Source organism: Suricata suricatta, chromosome 5, assembly GCF_006229205.1.
Source record: "Suricata suricatta isolate VVHF042 chromosome 5, meerkat_22Aug2017_6uvM2_HiC, whole genome shotgun sequence".
Taxonomy (NCBI): Eukaryota; Metazoa; Chordata; class Mammalia; order Carnivora; family Herpestidae; genus Suricata; species Suricata suricatta.
This window is the reverse complement of record NC_043704.1, coordinates 136,422,501-136,447,196: the sequence shown is the minus strand read 5'-3', so window position 1 is coordinate 136,447,196 and position 24,696 is coordinate 136,422,501. Positions and strand designations below refer to the sequence as shown.

At 37.1% G+C, this 24,696-nt stretch overlaps 1 protein-coding gene across 1 annotated transcript in view; it reads right to left on the bottom strand.

Moving 5' to 3' along the window:
* The window catches only part of UBE2E2 (ubiquitin conjugating enzyme E2 E2), a 352,686-nt gene that overhangs the window by 281,444 nt on the left and 46,546 nt on the right, over positions 1-24,696 (bottom strand). The window lies entirely within an intron of this gene.

Sequence of the window (24,696 nt, the reverse complement as noted above, 5' to 3'; positions counted from 1 at the left end):
GCGTGTCAGGCTCTGTGTTAACAGCTTGGAGCCTGGAGCCTGTTTTGGATTCTGTATCTCCCTCTCTCTTTGCCTTTCCCCTGCTAGCACTCTGTCTCTGTCGCTCTCTTTCTTTCTCAAACAAACATGAAAACAAAACAAAACTCCAAGCATAGTAGGACTGAAACAAACTTAGGGTGGGGCCTTACTTTTTATTTAGTTTAATCTGTTGTTTTCCATCTAATAACTGAAATTAGGATGAAGACAATAAAGCAGCTGAGTGCTTATTATGTTGACTGTGCCAAATATTTAATAATCACAACCACCACACAAAGGATGTACTTTTATCCTCATTTTAAAATATAAATAAAAAGAGGCACAAATAGGTGACGTAGCTTTGTCAAGGTTACATGACACAGTGGAAGAACAGAGTCTAATTCAAGCTCTTAATCACCATGCCACTCTAGCTAACAGAAGGTTACTGCAAAGGCCAGGACTGCTCCCAGGAGGAGAATTTTCATGAAATGATGCAGGAGTTTTAGTAAGTATTAGGCACCCAGCAGACAGATGAGAGGGTCTCTCAGGTAAAGGAAGTAAAAGACTGTTAACATTTTATCTCCCTCCAAATTTTGCCAGGATCCGTGTTGGTATTTCTCTTTCTTAAATACCAGAAAAAGAAGCTGTTTCTCACTTTGAAGAAAATAAGGTCAGAAACAAAAAGAAGCATGGGTATCCATGCCTGTTCACAGCACACACACACAAATATACCTACACATATTACCAACATTGTTTCACGAAGAGGACACTATACCACCAAAAACATGGTAAACAGTCCCTTAAATAATATAAATTTATATGTTGCTTGTATATACAAGAATATATATTCTCTGCATTTTAGTTAGCCTGAATATACAGCAATAAATTTTTAAAGCACGCATATTAAAAATGTAGAGAAAAATCCTATTATTGTAAGAGAGAAGATTTCTTGTTTTGTTTGGATACTCTTTGAGCAGTTGATTTTATCACTGTAGCATTTTAAATGTCTTTCCACATTGTTCTATAACTTTGTACTAAGAGGTTTAAAAAGGCAGAATCAACCAGTAATCTGTGAGTCTATGTATGCTGCACAAAGGCTTCCAACCTAGGGAGTAAGTGAGGGCTCAAGTTAAAGCCCTCACTTAGGAAAGACATCTTTTCCTAACTCACAAAAGCCTCTCAGCTGGCCAAACTATGCACCTCTTTCAAGGACAATTTGTATCTAGTCAGTAAAAATTATTATAGAGGCTAACAGCAGCCCTTGAAGCAAGTAACATTTTTTAAACACAAGAAAAGACTAAAATCTGAAATATTTTAAAGTCATTGGAAATATGTTATCTATAATCACATGTTATCTGAGATTTTAAATTCTAACTCCCAAATATGACAATCCTGTGCTTTGCTATTCAAACAACAGACACTGGAATCATCTGGGAACGTGTGAGAAACGTAGTTTCTTAGGCCCCATACCAGACCTACTAAAAAGAAAGTCTGAATTTTTAATAAAATCTCCAGGTGATTCTTACATACCTTCAAGTCTGAGAAACAGTGACCTAGACTAGTAGAGACAGCAAGCCTTGGGCTCCATGTGGCCTGGATACCTTCACTAGGAAATAACCTATAATCTAAGTGCACCCTCATTTACTATACTGACCTATTAGATACAGTAGCTACTACCTTGTAGTTACCAATTTAACTCTTTGAGATAGTAAATATATATTTGGATATTATGGTGACAAATACTTCCTATGCATATATTCTAAAACCAATCACTCACTGGACGTCTAATTACTGATTTAAAATTTACTGACTGGGTGGCTCAGTCAGTTGAGTGTCCAACTTCGGCTCAGGTCATTCTTTGACGGTTGGTGAGATCAAGCCCCACATCGGGCCCGTTGCTGTCAGCATGGAGACTGCTTCAAGTTCTCCATCCCCTGACCCTCCCCTGCTCATGATCGATCCCTCAAAAATGAATAAACATTTTTTTTAAGTTTAAAAAATCTTTTTTATATTCACTTGTTACTGAACTCAAATTTTCCTTTAGAAATGTTTCAATTGAGTCCTCTTTAGTCTATTCTAAATATACTCATATACACACACACTCATCACAAGAGAAATGAACAATCCATCAGCCATCTTTACTCAAAAGTATAAGAACATTTTAAGGAAAATTATTATTACATAAAGGAATAATCACTTTTACAGAAGGATTATATTCTTAAAATAGAAATATAAAATAAAACAACTGAATACATTTTGATAATGAAAGGCTTTAATTATAATGTCATTGGCAGGTGTCATTTCTTTTTAGTTTCCTAACTTGAGTTTAACTAAATATTAAGAAATACTTGGACATTTTAAAACTAAATAGCAAGCATTTGAAATACCACAGGGGCACCTGGGTGGCTCAACTGATTAAGCTTCTAACTCTTGACTATGCCTTGGGTGATGATCTCACGGTTCATGGGTTTGAGCCCCACATCGGGTTCTGTGCTGACAGCATGGAGTCTGCTTGAGATTCTCTCTCTCCCTCTCTCTCTGCCCTAGCCCCACTTGTGCTCTCTCTCACAAATAAGTAAGTAAACAGGGAAAAAATTAAAATACCACAGTATTCAGCTACTGTGTCTATTTAAAAAATAATCAAAAAGATCTTTTAAGTATGGGGTCTAAAAATGTGCCCTCTTTTATCATTTATGGTAACATACTATGATATCTCTTTATTATTAAAGTATAATATACATACCATCTTATATTAGTTTCAGCTGTACAACCTAGTGATTCAATAATGCTTTACATTACTCAAAGTTCACCACAGTAAATGTACTTATTATCTGTCATATAATGTTAATATAATTTTACTGACTACACTTCCTATGCTGTTCTTTTCATCTCTATGACTAATTTATTTTTTTTAAATGTTTTTATTTATTTTTGATACAGAGAGAGACAGAGCATGAGAGGGGGAGGGGCAGAGAGAGAAGGAGACACAGAACCCGAAGCAGGCTCCAGGCTCTGAGCTAGCTGTCAGCACAGAGCCTGATGCGGGGCTCGAACCCACGAACGTGAGATCTGACCTGAGCCCAAGTTGGAGGCTTAACCGACTGAGCCACCCAGGTGCCCCACTAATTTATTTTTTAACTGAAAGTCTGTACCTCTTAATCTTCTTTATCCATTTCACTGGTTCCCCTTCCCCTACCTCCCCTGGCAACTACCAGTTTGTTTTCTGTATTAGTAAGTCTGTTTTCTATTTTTGTTGTTCATTTGTTGTGGTGGTTGTTTTTAGATTCCACACATAAGTAAAATCATACAGTAGTTGTCTTTCTCTGTCTGACTTATTTCACTAAGCATAATTAATACCTCTAGGTCCAACCATACTGTTGCAACTGGCAAAATTTCATTCATTTTCATAGCTAAGTGTGTGTCTGCATGCATGCATTCATATACATGAATTACATTCAGGAATTACATAATGAATACATTATAAGGTATGCGTGCCAGGAATGTTAGCCAAAGAACCAATCATTCCTTGTGTGAGGAAGGTGCTGAGCTAACATCATTGTCAGTTTTTCTTCTTTCCAACATTATACTTTAAAACATTACAAGCATGCTTTTAGAGAAAAAAATATATCCGTATATACTCCTTGTCTTGATCTTCAGGCTACTCTAACAAATATCACAGACTGGATAGTTTATTAAAAGCAGAAATTTATTTTTCACAGTTCTGGAGACTGGGAAGTCCCAGATGTAGGCACCAGGATGGTGGGGTTCTAGTGAATGTGCTCTTCCTGGTTCACTGCCAGAACCTCACCGGGCAGCCATGGTGTTCTCACAGGACAGAAGGGGTGAGGAAGATCTATGAGGTCTCTTTTATAAAAACATTAATCTGATTCATGAAGGCTCCACCCTCATGACTTAAGCACCTCCCAAAAGCCTTATCTCCTAATATCTGACATCAGGCATTAGAATTTCAACTTATGAATGGGGGTGGAAGAAGAAACAAGCATTCAGACCTCTTGATTGTCCATGTTTCCATTCTACCCCTATGCATTAACTCTCATTCTCCCCACTCCAATTATTTTAGAGCAACTCCAAGATACGTACTGAAATCTTTACAGATGAAATTATGCACCTTTAAAAGACAAATATTCCCCTATTAAACATACCCAAAGTATCATCTACTCTCTTACATAAATGAAGAATAATCTCTTAATACAATCAAATATCCAGTCGATTCAAACAAAGATTCTTTACTGAAGCGCTGGGAGAGAATGAAATTACTTCACACTATTTTAGCAAAATTTCTTGATTAAACTATCCAAATATTTTATAAGCACAAATAAGGCCAATAACACATTAGTTACATTGTTAAAATTACATATAATTCATCAAAATAAATTATAACCTTTTTAAAAAATGGTATTTCTTTGAATAATATAAATATTATGTAGTTCTTACCCAAATTCTAATTCCCTGAACATAGCTAAGTCTAGAGTAGAAACATTAAGGCTGATAGCTATGTTAGCTTATTTTTTTAATAGGCTCCACATCCCATGTGGGGCTTGAATTCATGATCCCAAGATCAAGAGTCTGAGTGGTCGACTGACTGAGCCAGACAGGCACCCAGAAGGCTATTAAAAAAAAAAAAAAAAAAGCAAATCACATAAACCAAATTTGACCATATTTATTATTTGGATTATTTTTTTTAAATTTTCCTACATGGAATTGGAAAGGAGGAAACTGTTGTTAATTCAGGTTGTGCCTGAATTACAATCGACTAGTCACAAAATGTGTTTATCCTAACACTACTCCAAGTAGGAAAAGCCCTACATTATACATAACCCTTCTTATCTGTGTCAAGGTTTCAAATTGCAAAGGTCCTAAGGCAGTGATTTTCAAACTCATCTTGCACCAGAATTACAGGGCCTGTTAAAAGACTGCTGACTCCACTCCCAATGTTTCTGTTTTAGTTACATTTATAACAAGTTACCAAGTGACAATCTGTTGGTCTAGAGACCACACTTTTGAGACTCACAGATTTAAATTTTTGAAAGCTTGCAAATTTGCATGATTTGACATTTGCTTTTAATCCTCACATAAGAGACGAAAGAACATGGGTTATGGAATAAAATGCGGGTGGATTCACGTTTCAGCTCTTCTCCCTTCATAGTTACAAATTTGGGGAGTAAGTGACCATTTTCAAAGCCTGAGTTTCATAAGTTCCATCTTTTCTACTAAGAAAAAACCTTTTTTACTGGTTGACCTACGGGTAATTTGGAACATCGCCTATCAATCAGCACTCAGGCGTAAGTGTCAAAGGGTGATATTTATTAACTTCTCTTTGTATCAGAGTTCTAATGAGAAAAATCAGCCTGTCCTAACTGTCCCAAAAAGTATGAAGCTATCTCTAGACTCCCTTGGCTTCTAATACTCAATCCGATAAAACGTGAACTTTATCCCTCTCGAAGTTCTGCTTTTTCTGATATATTTATGTCACCATTTTACAGCTCCAAATCTGTATTTATCTTGGCCTGAATCTTTTCTCTACAAATTAACCTAGCTCATTACAAAGGTAATTCACTGTTGCGTTTTTTTTGTATCATGGCTCCTACAAATGATAATGTAATATGTGTTTAGTATAATAAGCTGAACCCAGTTAATTTCACATTGCTTACTTTTGAAAATATACTGACTATACTTTTTAACTTCACTTTAATTTTTAAATCAATTTTGTTCACATATAAAAAAAAAATTTTTATCCTGAGAGAAGATAAAACTAAATTTCACACCACAGAATACTGGTCTTGGGATAATGAAATACAGTGTTACTGTCAAACATTCAAAGCAAATTTTATTTACAACTTAGATAAAGTGAACTCTGCTACAGTATTATCTCCTAAAAGACCCTATAAATATATCTGCTATCAACATGAGATTTATTTAATTATTTGTATTTTAGAGAGAGAGAGAATGGGGGTGCTGGGAGAGGGGGAGGGAAGGGAGGGAGAGAGGGAGACAGAAGGAGAGAGAGACAGGGAGAGGGAGAAAGGGGGGGAGAGAGGGGAGAGAATGAATCTTGAGGGAGCTGATGCAGGGCTTAATCCCACAACTCTGAAATCATGACCTGAGCCTAAATCAAGAGTCAGATGCTCAACCAACTGAACCACGCAAGGGCCTCCAACATGAGAATTTTATGTGTTTGCTTTGTTTATATTAAATATAAACTGGTGGGAGTCAAGCAAAGAAAACTGCTCACAGCAGTACAGAAGCTGATACATGATTACATCAGAAGGTAAGCCCGTGTCATTGGACTATGGTTATACATACTTAATTCATTACAATAAACATTCATCTTCTTACATCTACACACGGATGACAGAAGGACCTAGATGAAAGATCACAAAATGAAATGGAATAAAAAAAATTTCTCAGAAGGACCAACAACGATACTATTTTTTTACTTCATTCACTGCAATGTAGTCATTTATACAGGACAACAGAAATTAAATACAGCATAAAGGAAAAGGGCTTAAGCTTTGGAGTAAGATGGAGATGGGTTTAAGTCTCCACGCTTCTTCCTTGGTTATACAACGTTGAGAACAAGTGGCCAAATCATGAACCTGAGTTTCATTTGCAAAATTTAGATAATTCTCCCAATCTTTTGGATCATCTGGAGACTGAATTAAAATTACACCCAAATTTATCTGTGGTATAAAGAAATTACTCAGTAAACAGCAGCTAATATTTACTTCATAAATAAATAGTAAAGCTCCTTTTGAAAATCTAGCCTGTATCTATTTCTTCCATAAAAATAACTCAAAGATTTCTAAGGGATTTAATAGATGTCTAATGTTACTACTAACAGAATTCTCAGAAACAGGGCTTTCTATTCACAAGATTTTCTGGTTATTCTTATCATTAAAAATAAATTATAGAAAATTTAAGAAAAGAGATGTTATTTCTTAATACAGTATTTAGTTTTATCAATGTTAGATCACAATTGTATTTTTTAATATCATAAAGACATGATGGACACAGGGAGATATAGTTATTAGTATATTAATCAAATATATTCCTGTAAATATATATACCTAAATATGGATATATAGGTATACCTAAAACATAAGTAGATACAAGTAGAAACTATGAAAGCTTAAAAATCCTTCTTATGGACAAAAATATGACGTTTCATTACAGTTTTAATTTTAACCTTCATAATACTAATATATATACTTTCTATGTATAAACAGTATGTGTAGAAGACAAAATACATTTCTCCATTTAGATTCTACCAACAGCCTATCACCATAATCCCTGCCTACCCAGTAATGACGGGTTCCTCAAGCTCTGAGTCTGGCAAGCCACTCACCCAAGCCACAGCCAATTAGACAGAACTCCACACCCCAGGGAAGGCAACCCACTGAAGGCTGAAAGGAAGAGAAACTGGGGGTCTCAGTGATAACTGGCACGAGAACTCTGCCTTCTGGTCACCCCAGATTGAATGGCCACTGGCCAATTTGACCCACTTTGGGAATTCAGAATGTGAAATAAGAGAGAAGGTAACATGAGTGAAGAAAAGCAGAATCAGCAAACACAGAAAAGTTGAGTCTTCAGTATTCCCTCCTTTATTCAACAAATATTTACTGAGCCCAAGCAGAGGGTTACATGTCAAACATGTGTTAGGACAATTATGGCAAGTGCCACTAAAAGAAGGCACTGTTTCTGAGTGAATGAGACAAATGGGTAATCAGAGCTGCTCTTAGGTCACAGGCTTCTCAAAGAGCAATCTGAATACTTTCAAGTTCCATCTACAGAAGGGAAAAAAAGGAGTTCAAATTGTGACTTAAGAGCAATCAAAGTGGGGCACCTGGGTGGCTCAGTCGGTTAAGCATCCAACTTCGGCTCAGGTCATGATCTCGCGGTTTGTGGGTTCGAGCCCTGTGTCGGGCTCTGTGCTGACAGCTCAGAACCTGGAACCTGCTTTGGATTCTGTGTCTCCCTCTCTCTCTGACCCTCCCCTGCTCATGCTGTGTGTGTGTCTCTCTCTCAAAAATAAATAAAAAAACTTTTAAAAATTAAAAAAAAAAGAAGGATCAAAGAAGGGCACACCTGGGTGGCTCAGTTGGTTAAGCATCTGACTTCTGCTTAGGTCATAATCTCACAGTTTATGGATTCAAGCCCCATGTCGGGCTCTGTGCTGACAGTTAAGAGCCTGGAGCCTGCTTCGGATTCTGTGTCTCATTCCTTCTTCCCCTCCCCAGCTTCTGCATGGGTGCACGCTTTCTCTCAAAAACAAACATTCAAAACAATTTTCTTTTTACGGATCAAAGAGATTGCACGTCCATGTCTAGTCCCATTCAAAATCCCTCAAAACTTCCCACTTAAAAGTGGGACCAATGTGATCCTGACCCATATCAGGTCTTCAATGTAAGGGTAAGGTATCACACATGTACAACATTTATACTTCTCTAAGAATATTAGCACTATCAAAAATCTCCCCATTAACAGAATGCCTTCAGGGTGCAATTCTGAACACCAGAAAGAGCTGCAAATGACACAGTTAATAAAAACACATCCCAAAACTGTCAAGGGATTTAATCACAGGAACTGCATTAGCAAAATTTTAAAATAGGTTATGACAGGTTATTTATCTTTGGCACCCACAGCCCACCTTTGCTACAAGCTCCATCCTATTCCAGTGCGTTCTCTTCTGTACCAAAGCCTCCTAAGAAAAGAGTTTGGTATCAGTGATTTGAATCTTAATGTGGCAATAAGTCAAACACATTTCTTTCCTAGACTTATGTGCATTTATGGCCTTCTAATAGGTGAGTGAAAGGCACTGCTGACTATTAACTGATTTTAAGCATCAGTGAATGAGTGTTAACAGAGGTATCTAAGAAAGAAGGGTGTTTCCTGAAATTACCCCTCAACTACTGAATGGAATCTGTCAGTTTATTACCTGAAAATCAAAGACATTATAATCTTTTTAAATGAGTTGTTTTATACCATGTTTTGTTTATAACAGAAAACAAGGTAAATGGTGTGCTCCTACCCTTTAAAAACTTACACAATGACTCAAAGTCTGATTAATAAAGAATATGTAAAATCCAATAATACTAAAAAATGACAATTTAGTATAGTGAATAATTTATTATCCAAAAAAAATCACAAAATGAGTATGTGAAAATGTGTTTAAATAAACTATCAGCAGGTCATAAATCATAGCTAATACTGCTGTGCTTGGTTCTGTACGGAGTCTTGGCCATTTAGGTTTTAACAGTATAATTACACAAAATTTACTGCTGAATTCTACCACAAATCAATTCTTTTTATTCTAAATGAGTTTCCAATTTCATAAATTAATACTGATCATGTGATTACTGTTTATAATTTGTTGTAGTTCAACAATTGCTCAATATATTTTGGAAGCTACATCTAGGAAGCATACATTTAATTCAATTCAACAAATGTTTCTGTGTACTTACAACATATCTTAGACATATTATACATTAAAATAAAGCTACACTGACAGCGAAATAGTCATGTTTATTATAAGCTTCCATTTACTTGCATTTAAAACTCCTCAAAATAACTTCTCTTCAATCTGGAATATTTTTACTCTCATTCTCATCTGTAAGAATACAGTCAAGGTTGAGTAAGTTCTCTAATTTCACATATTCAGGGACTTACCAAATCTTTAAAAATTATATGATCTTACAATGAGGACCTGTTAGGGGCCACCGAACCTTAAAATGAAAGAAATTGCCTCTTTTTTCCTAAACTAAAAATATATTTAATTGGGGGGACTCAAACTAGTCATGATACTGTACTAATTAAGTTTCTTGTTGATTAGAAATCTTAAGCAATATGAGAAACTGAATATATTATTTCTCATACATCCATATAACATGATTATGTGTTAATATGCAAGGCATCTATGTAGACTTTAATGCATGTTTATTTGGGAAATTGTTCTCTGAAATGCAGTTATTCTTTTCCCAGAAGGTGAAATTGTTCCATATAATTTGCAAACTTTTCCACTCAGTTATTTTGTTACTTTAATTCTGAATAACATCTGACTAAAATCTGAATATTCACTATAAATTTTATTAGCTCAATAGTTTTAGAAAACTTACTAAAAAGCTGAGTGTCACACCAAGCGGAGTAGAAAATTCTGTGCCTATGCTTTACACAACACAATTTAGAGATCAACTGCTTTTGTTATGCCTATTTCTCAGTATATTCTGAAAATCAGTCCTCAATGTGTAATTAATGACTGCTATCCTTAACAGAGAATCTCCAGTACATCGAAATAGTGCTTTTAATGAGGCCAAAATCTTTGCTGCACATGGTAGGCATTCACTCAACTTTTAGTGAATGTATCTAATTAAACTCTACAGCCCAAGTTAAAGTTAACAGCAGAATCAGATTAATTATAACTCCTTACTGTAGGACTCTTTCATATGTATCATTTATTAACTTTTTATATTTTTAAAAGCAATGAAGAAAACAATTACTTCTGCCTTTTTTTAAATGCTTATTTATTTTAGAGAGACAGAGCATGAGGAAGGGAGGGGCAGAAGACAGAGGGAGACATAGAATCTAAAGCAGGCCCCAGGCTCTGAGCTGTCAGCACAGAGCCCAATGAGGGTTCAACCTCACAAACCATGAAATCGTGACCTAAGCCAAAGTCTGACGCTCAACCGACTGAGCCACCACCAAGCCGCCCACAAAGACTTAAGTTTTTAAAGAAATATGTTGATTCTAGGAAAAGTAAGCAGAGGTTTTGGTTCTAGCTCTTAGATGGGTTAGGTAATCTATGACGTTTATACAATGAACACAATAGTCAGATAAAAATGTTGACCTCTGAAGCCTGCAGGAAACTGGAACTCCCTGAAACCTACACCATCAATTATCAAATGCAAACCTTATTATCAGCATGTCTGTATTCTAGCAGTAGCCAATCTTTGAAAATATAAGTCAGCATGAATATGAGAAGGATACTGTATAACCACAACAGTTTACATGTCAATGGGAAATAACACTTCTGATACATTTTTTTTCGTTTTTTTATTTAATACAGCTTATTAAAAAAACTAATTTTATTCCTCCTCTGTATTAACTATCATTCTAGTGTACAGCTGCCAACCACAGTTAAATGTGATTAGGCCCCATGCTGAGTTAATCAATGTGATAATGTCAGACACTGTTAAGAAAGCACACATGATATGGTCACAATGTCTACTATCTACAAGCATATACACCAAAGCTTTTGTTTTCCCAGAAACCGCAAGTGCTTAAATTAGCACAGTTTTATTTTGTTTTGTCTTAAAGAATAAAAGAAAAAAACTTTTTATTTCTTCCTTAGGCAGGTACAGATTATTCTGTTAAAATATTAATATTCTGATGAACTATTTCTTTCACTTTATCGATCGTTGTTCATGTAATGAAATAATCCCAAAATCACATACATGATTAGAAATAAGAACAAATGGACACCTGGATGGCTCAGTCAGTTAAGTGTTTGACTCTTGATTTTGGCTCAGGTCATGATCTCAGTTTGTGGGATCGAGCCCAGCACTGGCACTGACAGCCCAGAGCCTGCTTGGGATTCTCTCTCTCCTCTTTCTCTGTCCCTCCTCCCTTCAAAATAAACAAACATGTTTTTAAAAAAGAAATAAAACCAAAGTATAAACGTCTACAATGTAAAATCAAATTCCAAAATAGTGTCTTGAGGGAATCTTTCTACTTCGCTTTTGTTCATAATGATTAAAGACTTCACAGCAAGCCCACTCTACTCGTGATTTTTTACAACTTTGCTGCACTCAAGCTTAATTCTGAGTAATCAAAGTAAAAAGCAGCATGATCATTTGAACACGTCTGTGTCATGATTCCACTACAAGATAAGATTCAGACAATACCTGTTAGAAGACAAATTATTATAAAATATGTTAATATTTTTCTAAACTTTCCATCTTTTTTTCCTTCTGAGGTCATGAAAAGATTCAAAGAAGGTAAATGGAAAGGAGTTCTATGGTAAGGGCAATTAACCTCTCCTTAGTTTATATATTAAAATTTTTCAGTTAAAAATTTTTTACTTGATCAAAAGCAGGACAGTTTTATTTTAAAAGCTGTTTCTTGAAACTAAAACAAATTTAAGAGGAAAAATTAGAACAAATGGAATTGTACATTTTATGGAACTACAATTCTAAGAAATGGGTTCTAATTTACTGTCTGCATCTTAGGGGAAAACACAGGAGGTCGGTAACCTAACTGAGCTGTCTAGAGAAGGTGAGGGAAAATCTTAAGAGCCTCTCTAACAACCAACCTCTGCACAAGCCAGACAGCCGTCTTAGTTTCACTGGCATCGCGAGGCAGATAAAGACAGAAACTGTACAATACAATAAAAATAAGCTTATCTTTACTATTCTCCCCCATACCATGTTTTGTCAATCCACAGAGTTCTCAGAATCTTTTAGTAAGTCCCTTAAATGACATCCTTTCTGATGTGATCGGTGAAGAGAGATGGGTTGAAGGAAAGCATTATGACAGAAAGCAGCTCCCCAAATTCAGATTTTTCACAAATCAGATCTGCTGGGCAACATATTCTTCTAAAATACAAACTTTGGACACTGTGACAGAAGAGTGTCTTGGAGTCTCTTCTAAACTTGAATCATTCCTTCCTTCTCCCCCAAACCACCGCTTCAACCCCTGTGCCAACCCCATGATTATGGATTTAAGCTGGCTGCGTTTTAAGAAATTTAAGCACCTCTACCTATCAAACTGACATTAAAAAGGCTGATGAAGAGGCACCTGGGTGGTTCAGTCAGTTAAGGGGTAGAATTTGCTTCAGGCCATGATCTCACAGTTTGTGAGTTCGAGCCCGGCACCAGGCTCTGGGCTGACAGCTGGAGCCTGCTTCAGATTCTGTGTCTCCCTGTCTCTCTAACCTTCTCCCACTTGTACTCTGTGTGTTTCTCTCTCTCAAAACTAAACAAACATTAAAAAAAATTTTTAAGGCTGATTAAAATTATAGAGCAAATAGAAAATTGTATACATTACAAACCCATTGTCCATATGGCAGCCAAAGTGTTCTTTTTAAAAAGTAAATCCACTTGGGCCTCCTCCACTTACAACACTTTAAAGGTTTCCCAATGTTTTAAGGACAAAGAACAGAATCCTTAGGATGATCAAAAAGACCCTGTGTGATCTCGCCCCAGTCTCACCCTGAGTCACTCCAGACACCTTGAGGTTCCAGTCACACTTCATCTAACAACAGTTCCTAGAACATGCCCCCATTTATCCACCTCAAGGCCTTCATACGTGCTGCCTCCTCAACCTAAAACACTTCCTTCCCCCATGTGCCCACTCAACTCAGGCCGCCAAGGTGTTTTTTCAGTGATCACTGTTTTCTTGTCACGCCCCCTCACCATACCCTGTGAGATATATTTTCAAATTAGCCTAAATTGCTCTTTGAGAGTCTTTCTCACAATGACACATAAACTGAGAATAGTTGCTATCCTTTTCATTTAGAAGGTAGACATCAACAATGGTTGCTTTGTTCATTCCGGTAGCCCCCTTGCCTGGCACAGTGCTTTGCACATAGTAAGTACTCAGCTGTTTCCTGAAGGGTGATGTCAGCACCTCCCTCACAAGGTTATTTTGACGACTGAATGAAACAATCCAGATAAAGCCCAGGTTCTACCCAGCACTCACTACAAGTCAGCTGTTATTATTAATATTTTATATGAGTATATAAATAAATGCAATTAGGTAATATTTATTAAAACTATTCAAAAAATAGACATGACACAGCTCCACTCTATTTATTAACTACATACTATTTACTGTAAAAAAGAAAAAAAGAGAGAGAGAGAGGGAGATAGGTAGAAAACTTGTAAACAAGAATATTCACTGCATCATTAACCAGTAAAGAATTTAGTGATAAAGGATAAATGATAGGACATACAGTAAAAATAATTCTCCTCATGAACCTAGACATTTTTTCAATAATATGAGCTTTTATAACTTAAAAGGCTATCACAAAATACTAATATTTTTGCATTCACAGACTGCCATTGGTTCTGAACACAACCCAGAAAGATCAGAAATCAGCACTACATACAGTGTAGTCCTGTACTACATATTTGACATCCCTTCTTTTACCAACAGCACTTATTTTTCCATTACAGCAAAGGGTTTCTGCACAAGAATGATTCAATCACTAAGAAGAGTCAAGTTTGTTAACATCTGAATAATTTTAAATAACATATACTAGGTCAATTTTAATTGAAAATAATCCTGGAAAGTGGGAGAGTAATTTCTAGTTCAACAATTTTAGAAGTTCAGGACCTATTTCATGATGCTTTAAAATTAATATACTGCTGTTTATACTATAAAATTCTTGTAGAAGTATAAACTGTCTATGACAGTTATTTTGTGTGTCAGCTTGACTAGGCTGGGGGTGGGTGTTAACTGACATTTGGTCAAATAGCATTCTGGGTGTCTCAGAGTGTTTTTGAAATTAACATTTGCATCAAAGACTGAGTAAGGCAGATTGCCCTCCCTAATGTGGATGGCCCTCAACCAATCTGTTCAAGGTCTGAATAGAACAAAAAGTCTGATCTTCCTGGAATAAGACGAAAGCCCTCCAGTCTGACCGCTTGAGCCAGGACATCTGTCTTTTCCTGCCAACACTGAGTTCCAGTCGACTCAAACTGAAACATCAGAACTTCTTGAATCTTAAGCTTGAGAGCTTTTGGACTGAATCATATGACATCAGCTCTCATGATTCTGAAGCCTCTGGACTCAGAGTAGAGCTACACCATCAGTTTCTCTGGAGAACCCTAACACACCATCCCATATGCCCATTTCAAAACTCTCCCCTTTCACACACACACAAACCCCATACACTCACGCTCAGAATCTTTTGAAGATCCATCAGAACACAAGTTCTAGAAACTCAATGTTTCTATTCATTATTGTTATGATCTCCACTTTTGCATGCCTACCACACAGTAAGCATAATGAACGAGGAATGAATAAAATAAATCTGTTCCCTCCAAACTGCTCACAGGTTACTGAAGATGCAAGGATGCAATTAGTGACAGCCTTTTAACAAATGGGGTATAAATTCAGTTGTCAGAATGATCTCAAAAATATCAGACCATTATCATTCTAAATCCAGGATTTGTGATTAAAAAACAAATCTGCTTAATTGTACACCTAGGAGAAACTATTAAATGGGTTCCTAAAATGGTTATTAAGCATTATAACTAGTAACAAGTATCCACACAAATGACCTTTCTCACAGAGTTAGAAAAATAAGAAGCTTGTAATGATGTGTTCACTCAAATCATTTCCTCCTTATTTCTTTTGCCAAGACACAGAAAGAGAAAGCTCAAAGACAAAAATACCAGGTTGACACTTGTATCAGAACCTAAACTCTCTGACTATCTATATGGACTCTATAGTGATCAGCATACTAAATCACACAAACTCTTGTCTGGGAGGAAAACACAACCAACTCCTGCAGAGAAGTGGGCTAAACCCCAGGGTGTTAGCAAACCAGACTCCAATGGTTCCCATGACTCCAATGCCTTGTTTTCAGGCTCATCCCACAGGTGCAGAGTAACACAAGCCCATGGGGCTCTTGTTGGAAGAAGTGCTGAGAGAGCAAAAGACAAGCTCAGCAAGACCTATCTACACAAATCTGCCATTCCGGCACAGGCCCTGAGCCCGAGGCAATTCTACCACAGTAGACAGATGGTGGCATCAGAGAAGGGTCCTGACCTTCAGGCGCTGGATGACTTTGTGGTAGGGGGAGCCCACTAGACACAAGAAACAAAACTGTCCATTGAAGGAAAAGTGGCAAAAAGGAAAGGAATGTTGACCACAAAAAAGAATCAAGGGCCTCAAAAGGAAGGACCTTTCTGGCCCATGGCTGCTGGGATAGTAGCCAGACAGTAAACGCATGAGCCACTTAGAGCCTGCACTTGGACAAGGCAGGTCTGGAGTCCCAGGTCAAACAGAGGCGCTCTAAACCAAGACTTTCAAGAAATAACTGGTTCCTGGTGTTACTGTGACTCCTATTTCTTGATTCTGGGCCGTGAGGGCCTGGGAAAACATGCTGATCACTTACAAATAGAACTAAACAATTTCTCCCCTTTTCTACAAGGCCTTTACCACATTAAGTAAGTGGCAGAGCACTTTCCTTCCTCTATGACTTTTCTCTACTACGTCCATTGTCATAGGCTTTCTGCTCTCTGCTCACAAAGAGCTCTCGTGCCTCACACAGTCTATTCAGTAGGTGCTGCTCCTGCTGCATTATCAACTAAAAGTTGTTCTTTGATGCCCAGAGTCGATGAGATTTCCTTAACCAGCCTTTTACATGATAGAAAACCACTTTCCTTTTTCTCCTCTTTCCTTCACTCAGCCCAGAAATCCATTCCCCCTGGATGTGAAGAACTGATCTGGGCAGGCTGTATGCCTTTCCAGCCAATAAATACAGTTCAGTCACTGAGTGTCCACTATTTTTCTTTATTTCAGTGGATCTCCAACAGCAAACACAGTCCACAAGCCCTTTAGTCTTTAGCTCTTAACTCGACACGCCAACTCTAAATGGGTTGCAAATATCGACTTACAACACACTTCCTATATGAGAGGTGCAAATCCACCTTCCTTCCGTACTACCCAGTTCCCTGTTGCATCCCCCACATGTATTCCTGGGTAAGGCAGTTCCTGAAGCAGAAGGAGCCACTAGGCGCAAAAGCAAAATCATATACTGGAAGACATGGCAAAACAAATTATATTTTTATTTTTGCTGGGATTCTTGGTTTCTCTGTGACTCTCTAGCTTAATCCATCTTCTACCCTCAGTTCCCCTTATTTATAACTCCCACAACAGCTCTCATTTTCAGGGTTTAGGAGAGAACTGCTGTTGGTCTCAGTCACCTCTTCAGTTGGTCCATGCACTCTTGATTCATATCCTGATTTCATCCACCTTTTCTAGACTAAACCCCATTATCCACGTCTATACTTCTCTGTATGACTTGGGGGAGGGAAGCGCATAGGTACCCTAACTTCTCAGTAGAGCTGGTCCACTTGCCACCCTCAATGGTCTGAATTCCATCCCCTGATAGGCCCAATCATGTGCACCTTGCAATACCAATCATCACTGTTTTTTATCTTCAATATTTCCCTCTAAATTGGTTCCTCATTCTCAGCATACAGTCACAAGTCTCCTTAAGTCCTTCAACAAACTCCTCCTTCAGTGCTGGGGCCCTGAGCTTCAGGTTCTCTCCTTCCCATTACAACCTTCAACTACAAGAGAAGTCAACACACAAAGTTGCCACTTCCTTATCTTGCACTCAATCCTGAATCCAAGACAACGAGATTTCTATCCCGCAACACTTCACTGACAGTGTATTAAAGATACACAAGACCTGTCTTGGAAATTTAGTAAACATTTTTCAGTCTTCATCTAATATGGCATCTCTGCTGCATTTCACAGGACTGAGAATTATCTTCTTACTAAAGTTTACCTTCTTGGCTTCTATGACAGTCCTGTAGCCTGGGATAATTAGCCATTCAATTGTGAGCTCAATAACATGAATCATGACTATGTTCTTTGCCTATACTTCTCAATTTTCAAACCAAAGATATTAACTCTACTGTGTGTTCATTTGATTTCTAAAGTATATACAAAGCTCAGGATTGACTCACATACTATCACAGTATCTCAACTCTTCTTACCAAATCATGCTTTGACATTATGGCCTCAAGTTTCATTGTGAGATCAAAAAGAAGCAGCCCTATTAAGCCCATCACCAGATACATTATAGGAAATGTTACTGAAGAAATCATTCCCAACATTTTCCAAAGAGACTTTTTTGAGATTCCCACAGAGGGACTCTATTTGAGAATTAAGTCCTAAGAAAAGGATTTTATGTGGTATTCTCACATACCCATTTTTTTCTCCTCCACTTTTTTTTTTTCTATAGCAAATTCAGAGTCAAATTCATGATCCAGTCATAAAAGCCACAGGACCTAAAGACATGAAATTCCACTTCATTTTTCTTCCTAGTTTGGAAATTTAATTCTAGTTTGCATTTCCCCCCTATAAAGATGAGGAGCAAAAGTTAGATTTCCTAAATCTGCATTCTGGCTCCATCTCTTAGAATGTGAAATTTTGGCAAGTTACTTAAGCATCATTTTCTGAACTGCAAAACAGAGATAATATGTACCTCATTTGATTTGTGTAGGAATTGGACAAGATCATATGCATAGCTCAAAGTAAGCATGCACATAATAAATGCTTATTAGTAGTAACAACAGTAGTAGTAGTCACCAGAAGTCCTCTGTGGAATAAGATGGAGTACAAATAAACTGTAGTCTGGGTAGTCTAATCCAGAATCTTAAAAACAGGGAGCTTTGGGTGGCTCAGTCGGTGAATCACCATCCATCTTCAGCTCAGGTCACGATCTCACAGTTTGTGAGTTCGAGTCCAGCACTGAGCTCTCTACCCTCACCACAGAGCCCACTCTGAATTCTCTTTTCCCCTCTCTCTGCCCCTCCCCTGCTCATGTTCTCTCTCTCTCAAAAATAAATAAAAATTCAAAAAATTTTTAACAAAACACAGGGAGACTTAGGTGATATTATCTATTCTAAGGTACCAACGACCTATGTTACTTCACCAAAATTTTAAAATAATAAAAAAGGGTTAAGAACACTATGCCTTTTGTATTTATTTATATAAAATTTTACACTGAGTTCAAGAAATAAACTAAGAAGCAAGCTCTATAATATTAAAATCAAGTCTTTTAATGTTCCTTTTAAGTCTTTACCAAAATTACTATAAGAATCAAAATGCTGAAATGTTCTTTTAATAAAGCCATTATGGTGCACCTGGGTGGCTTAGTCAGTTAAGCATCAAGCTTCACCTAAGGTCCTGACCTCACGGTTCTCATGAATTGGAGCCATACACTGGGCTCAGTGCTGACAGCTCAGAGCCTGGAGCCTGCTTCAGATTCTGTGTTTCCCTCTCTCTCTGCCCCTCCCCTGCTTGCATTCTCTCTCAAAAATAAATAAATGTAAAATAATAATAATAATAATAATAATAAAGCAATTCTGCTCCTTAAAATTAAGTGCAGTTGTGTTCCAACTATTTTTTATAAAAACATATACCTTAAAAATCATTACATCTCTTAAATGAAAGATCCCTCCCCAACTATAATAATAAAAACCAAAGAAAAGCATCATCCACAATTTGATATAACCCTTTTCACATGTTCTTAAAAAAGGGACTCAAGAAGCAGCGGAATCTGGCAGTCTATTACTGTCACAACTAAACATCAAGCTTGCCAAAGCTGAAACTGTTAACAGTAGATGCTCTTCAGAAATTCTTTTCAACTAGGGGCACCTGGGTGGCTCAGTTGGTTGAGAATCCAACTCTTGATTTCAGCTTAGGTCATGATCTCAAAGTTGTGAGACTGAGCTCTGCATCCAGCTCTGCACTAACAGCATGGAGCCTGCTTGGGATATGTTCTTTCTTTCTCTCTCTCTCTCAAAATAAATAAACATTAAAAAAAAAAAAAAACCCCAGTCACCTGAAGGGGCACCAGAGTGGCTCAATGGGTTAAGCATCTGACTTCAGCTCAGGTCCTGATACTGTGTGTTGTGCGTGAATCTGAGCTCCGCATCTGGCTCTGTGCTAACAGCTCAGAGCCTGGAGCCCTCTCTTTCTGCCCCTCCCCCGGCCCTTCCCCCCCGCCCCCCCCCCCTCTCTCTCTCTCTCTCTCTCTCAAAAATAAACATTAAAAAATGTTTTTAATGGTCACCTTAAAAAAACAACTGCCAAGGATTTTCTGTGTTTTATAGTCTTTTATTTCACACAAGTCAAAACATTATGACAAACACCTTTTCCTTTCTTGAAGTTAGATTCATTTTTTGAAGATCATTACCAAAAGAAACATGTCTGTTATCATTAACATGTTAACACCAATGATTACTGATCTCATTTTTGGTAGCTCATTTTCCTGTTGCTATTAATAAAACTGATATAGAAAGACAAAGTACTTTAAAGGAGACCATTCAAAAGCAGTACCTTATCGTGATTCTTTTCAGTAGGCCATGAGTCAACTGCTAGAAACAGGTTTAAGTTGTTTTTCTACTTTTTACTATCACTATCAAAACCCACCTTAAATCTTTCCAATGCTATGACTCACCCTCTCATATTCTAAACTGTTGGTGACATCTCTTCCTTTATGTCCAACCAAAAACATGTACTAGTCACCATATTTACGCCCCCTGTGAGGCACCTACTATCCTGCCTCTTGCCTTTCTAATAAAATCTAAGTTCTAAGTCTTATCTTCAGTGTGTTCAATTACACGCTGTAATCTTGCACATGCAGTTGCATTCCACCCTGCTCACATTCCAATTCCATCCCTCTGCTTAGGCTTAGCCGCTATTATCAGTATAATTAATTCATACTTTACAGAGCAATCACATGATTATATATGTACTGTCATTTCTTCTCATTAACCTTTTCTTTTTAAATCCATTTCTAATACTCATTTCTTGTAGGAAGAGAAGTCTTTTTAATGGCAGTGGCTGAACAGATGAAAGTCAAAATTAAATGAAGAAAAGCAAAAACACGTAACATAGGAAATTATATACCCAGTTTGGAGATTTCTTTCTAATTATTAATTTTATAATCCTGGAAAATGAAGACAGATAAGGTAAATGTCAGTCTGCATACTATAAATTTTTCCACAAAATATTTGTTTTTGTTCAAATTTAAAAAGAGATGAAAGCGATGCTGACCTGTATAGGACTAGATATTGGATATTTGGAGGCTTCAAATCTACCATGAATCAAAAAAAGGAAAAGAGCCAGAAGAAAGTCCTAATATATTAAATTTTTCTTCCCTTAAGCAAGATAAAGCAGTGAAGCAAACACAGGAGAGTTATTTTGTTGCAGATCGTCACTCACGAGATTGGCCCTTAGACAGAAATGTAAGAATAAAAGCTCATCTCACGGTTTGATTTAACAGGCTTGGAGACATGGGACCAGTGAAGGGCTAGTCCACCTCTGATGGAGAAGAGCTGGGTAGGAGATCACTAAGAAAGATCTTAGCCTGAGCCATGTGCTGTCATTGTCATTACATATCTATCCTATTTAGATGACAGCATGAGCCCATTATAGTTCTGACTTAGCCCTTCCTGAAAGATGGAGACCCACACAGAGGAGCCAAGGTTCAGGAGTTATTAAGAGTTTCTCCCATAAGCCACATCCATCTAGAGTAAAGGAATACATATTCCATAAATACACCCTATCCCAAGACCTGAGGAGGAAAAACAGGGAAGTGACTAAGTTGGTACCACTTCCTTCTTGATTCACAACACCCAAATAAATAGATGTGTATTTTTTTTAATGTCTGATGTCCTATCAAACAATACAGGTGGGTAGGAAGAACTGAAATAGATTGCACATTACTCAAGTTAGACCAGATGCTCCTCTAGCAACCTCTAAGAGAACAAAATAGAAATGGACAGTAATTTTAAAAAAGTGATTTTCTGTGTGGGTGTGAGTGTATGTGTCTCAGAACATAGATAAAGCTTCTAGGTAAACAACTAAATATCAAAGCAATAATTAATGTGCTGCATTAAAATACATAAATAAAAACCCCAAAGCAAAAAATGCAGCAATGCTATTGACCTAATTTATTATGAAAAATTTATTTAACCTAATATTATTATTACTATTATGAAAAATTTATTTAACCTAATAATTTCAAAGGGACTTTATTAATTGCTTTCAAAGAAACTAAAATAACCTTAACAAATCACACTTTTCTCACTTTTTAAAATTTAGAACTAAGAATTAAAATGCTCCTGATGCAATAACAATACCCTTCAGGAATATAGTTTGAACTAACCGTTTTTGTCAGAGATTAAAACACAAAACTTTCTTTAGTCTACACTGTTAATAAAATTATAGGTGCACATGCATGTGCACACACACATGCACACACACATGTATCTTGTTATGGACAATCCTTTAAGATAAAAACAATTTAAAAAGTGGGGCACCTTGGAGGCTCAGTTGGTTAAGTGGCCAACTTCAGCTTGCATCATGATCTCTCAGTTCACGGGTTCAAGCCCCACATCAGGCTCTCCGCTGACAGTATGAAGCCCGCTCGGGATTCTCTCTCTGTACCTTTCTCTCTGGCCCTCCCCCACTTGTTCTTTATCTCTTTCTCAAAAACAAATAAACTTAAAAAATAATAAAAACAGTAATCTACATCCTGAAGCATTCAATGTAACAAGAAAGTATCGACATTTCACCTAGATGTGCAAAGAGCAAAAATACACAATTATTTTCAGAAGCATCATGATGAGCCTATAAATACAATACTAAATTCAGTGAAGTCTTTCCGATAGACATAAAAACATGTGTCTACTAAAAAGAACTTTGTCATCAGAACTTTGTAAGAGTAAAGGGAAAATCATGGGCCCAGACTCACATGCCAGCTTTATTTGTGAAGAGCAGGCACACAGCATGATCTCCACAGCTGCCACAGAGGCTTAGGACGGCTGCGTCGCTGGCTTTTCCAACAGTGCCGTTTCCTGAATTAACTTCAAAGGCTGTGTAGGGAAGCAAGTTTACTAATAAATTCTCTCAGAAGCTGAGTACTAGGTTTCATTCCCAGTAGCTGGGAAATTTAGCCAACAATAAAATAGTTTAAATTAAAAGAAGCTAACTCTGCTAAAAATCAAGATGAAGACACTCTATGTGATCAAAAGTTACATGTTCAAAAGCTCATACTTTTGTAAAACAGAAAAAAAAAAAAAGAGCACTTAAACCCATAACCCATAACCACTTTGAGAGGCAAGTGGGTAGCTTAGTTGGTTAGGCATCCAACTTCGGCTCAGGTCATAATCTCATGGTTCGTGAGTTCGAGTTCGAGCCCTGCATCAGGCTCTATGCTGACAGCTCAGAGCCTGGAGCCTGCTTCAGATCCTGTGTCTCCCTCTTTGACCCTCTGCCACTTACACTCTGTCTCTCAAAACTCTCTCAAAAATAAATAAAACATTTTAAGATATTAAAACAAACCAACAAACCTATAACCCACTGGACCAGTGTCAGTTATCTGGAAATCCTACTTCTCCCCTATTTTAACTCTTTCTATATCTGTCTTTCTCAATACCCAGTAGCTACCTCACTAAATCCCTGAATTTTTGCTTTCTGTTCATAGAGTTTATCATTAATAAAGAGTAAACCTCTACCTTTCACCTCTTTTGACTTGCCCTATTCTAAAGTTAAATAAAACCCACTTCTTAAATCGCCCTTCACTAGCTCACAAATTGTTCTTTAATGTGTTGACAATGGCCAAGTTATATGAAATCATAATCCACTTAGGCATTCTGGCTTATCCTTTCCACTAACAAATTTTTTTAAACATGGTCATGTATTTACTGACATATCAAGAAGCCTAAGAAAAAATGTCTTAAGCTAAGAGTCCCTAACTCCCTATAAGACTGTGTAACTACTCTGAGAATAAGCTGGCTATACCCTGACTTTCCAGCCTGCTCTCTTCCTCACATTCTCTCTTCTCATTAAAAATCCGGGTCACATAATGGCCTCCTATAGCAACTTCTCCTTGGTCATTCCTTCCAGCCAGGATCAAATATTCCCCCTCATGCTTATATAATTCCATAACAGCCTACAGTTTCCTTTAGAACAGCATAATGTCTCAAATTAGAAGTCTGTGAACAGGAATTTTATAAGGTCAAATAAACCTTAAGTTATAAATAGTAAGCCAATATGCGAGATTTTAATTAATTATTGCTCTCCACACTAGACACATATTTGTTGAGAATAGAGGCTCTGTGATTATGATCTCCAGTCACATGCACTAACTAGCACAGACCAGCATCTCAAACACTGGCTATCAGGACTCCTACATCAGCACCCCTCAAACATGTACTTATTTATACCTCTAGAAACACATGGCAACCAGATGCTCCACAAATCCAGGATTAGCATCTCCGCGACTTTGCTCACACTATTCTATATTATCTGGAACCTCCTTGCATCTTCCTATTATTTACTTCACAGATCCTCTGCTGCCTTTGAAGCATCCCCACTCCCTAAAAAGACACTGTTTATTTCACAACCTCTTATCATCCTTCAAGGCTCAGGAACCTGTCATAAATTCTGTAACATCTTCCTTGTTCCCTCCATCAAAATTACTTCTCTTCCCCACAATTTTAAGTCATTCTTGACATAAACATCAGTTGAAGTGCTTAATAATATGTGACTTGTATCAGGGTCTAATCAACGCAAAGATGAGTTTCCTCAAGGAAAGCAAAGCTCCCTTAGAGCAAAGACCAAGTTATTCATCTTCATTCATTACCCATCCACAGATACAGGCCTAGAAAACTTTATAAGCACTCCATAAATGTATTTAAATAAATATCTAGCTAACTATTCTGTAGCATAATAGCATAAAATGTAAACTAATGGTTCTATAATCAAAATGTGAATAAAAGGAACAGCATCTGATGGACATTTTTAAATTCACAAACATTTTTCAGTTCACAAACACTGTTCAGCTTATTTCATTAAGAAACATTAACTTTTAGGGCACCTGGTGGCTCAGCTGGTTGGGGATCCAACTTT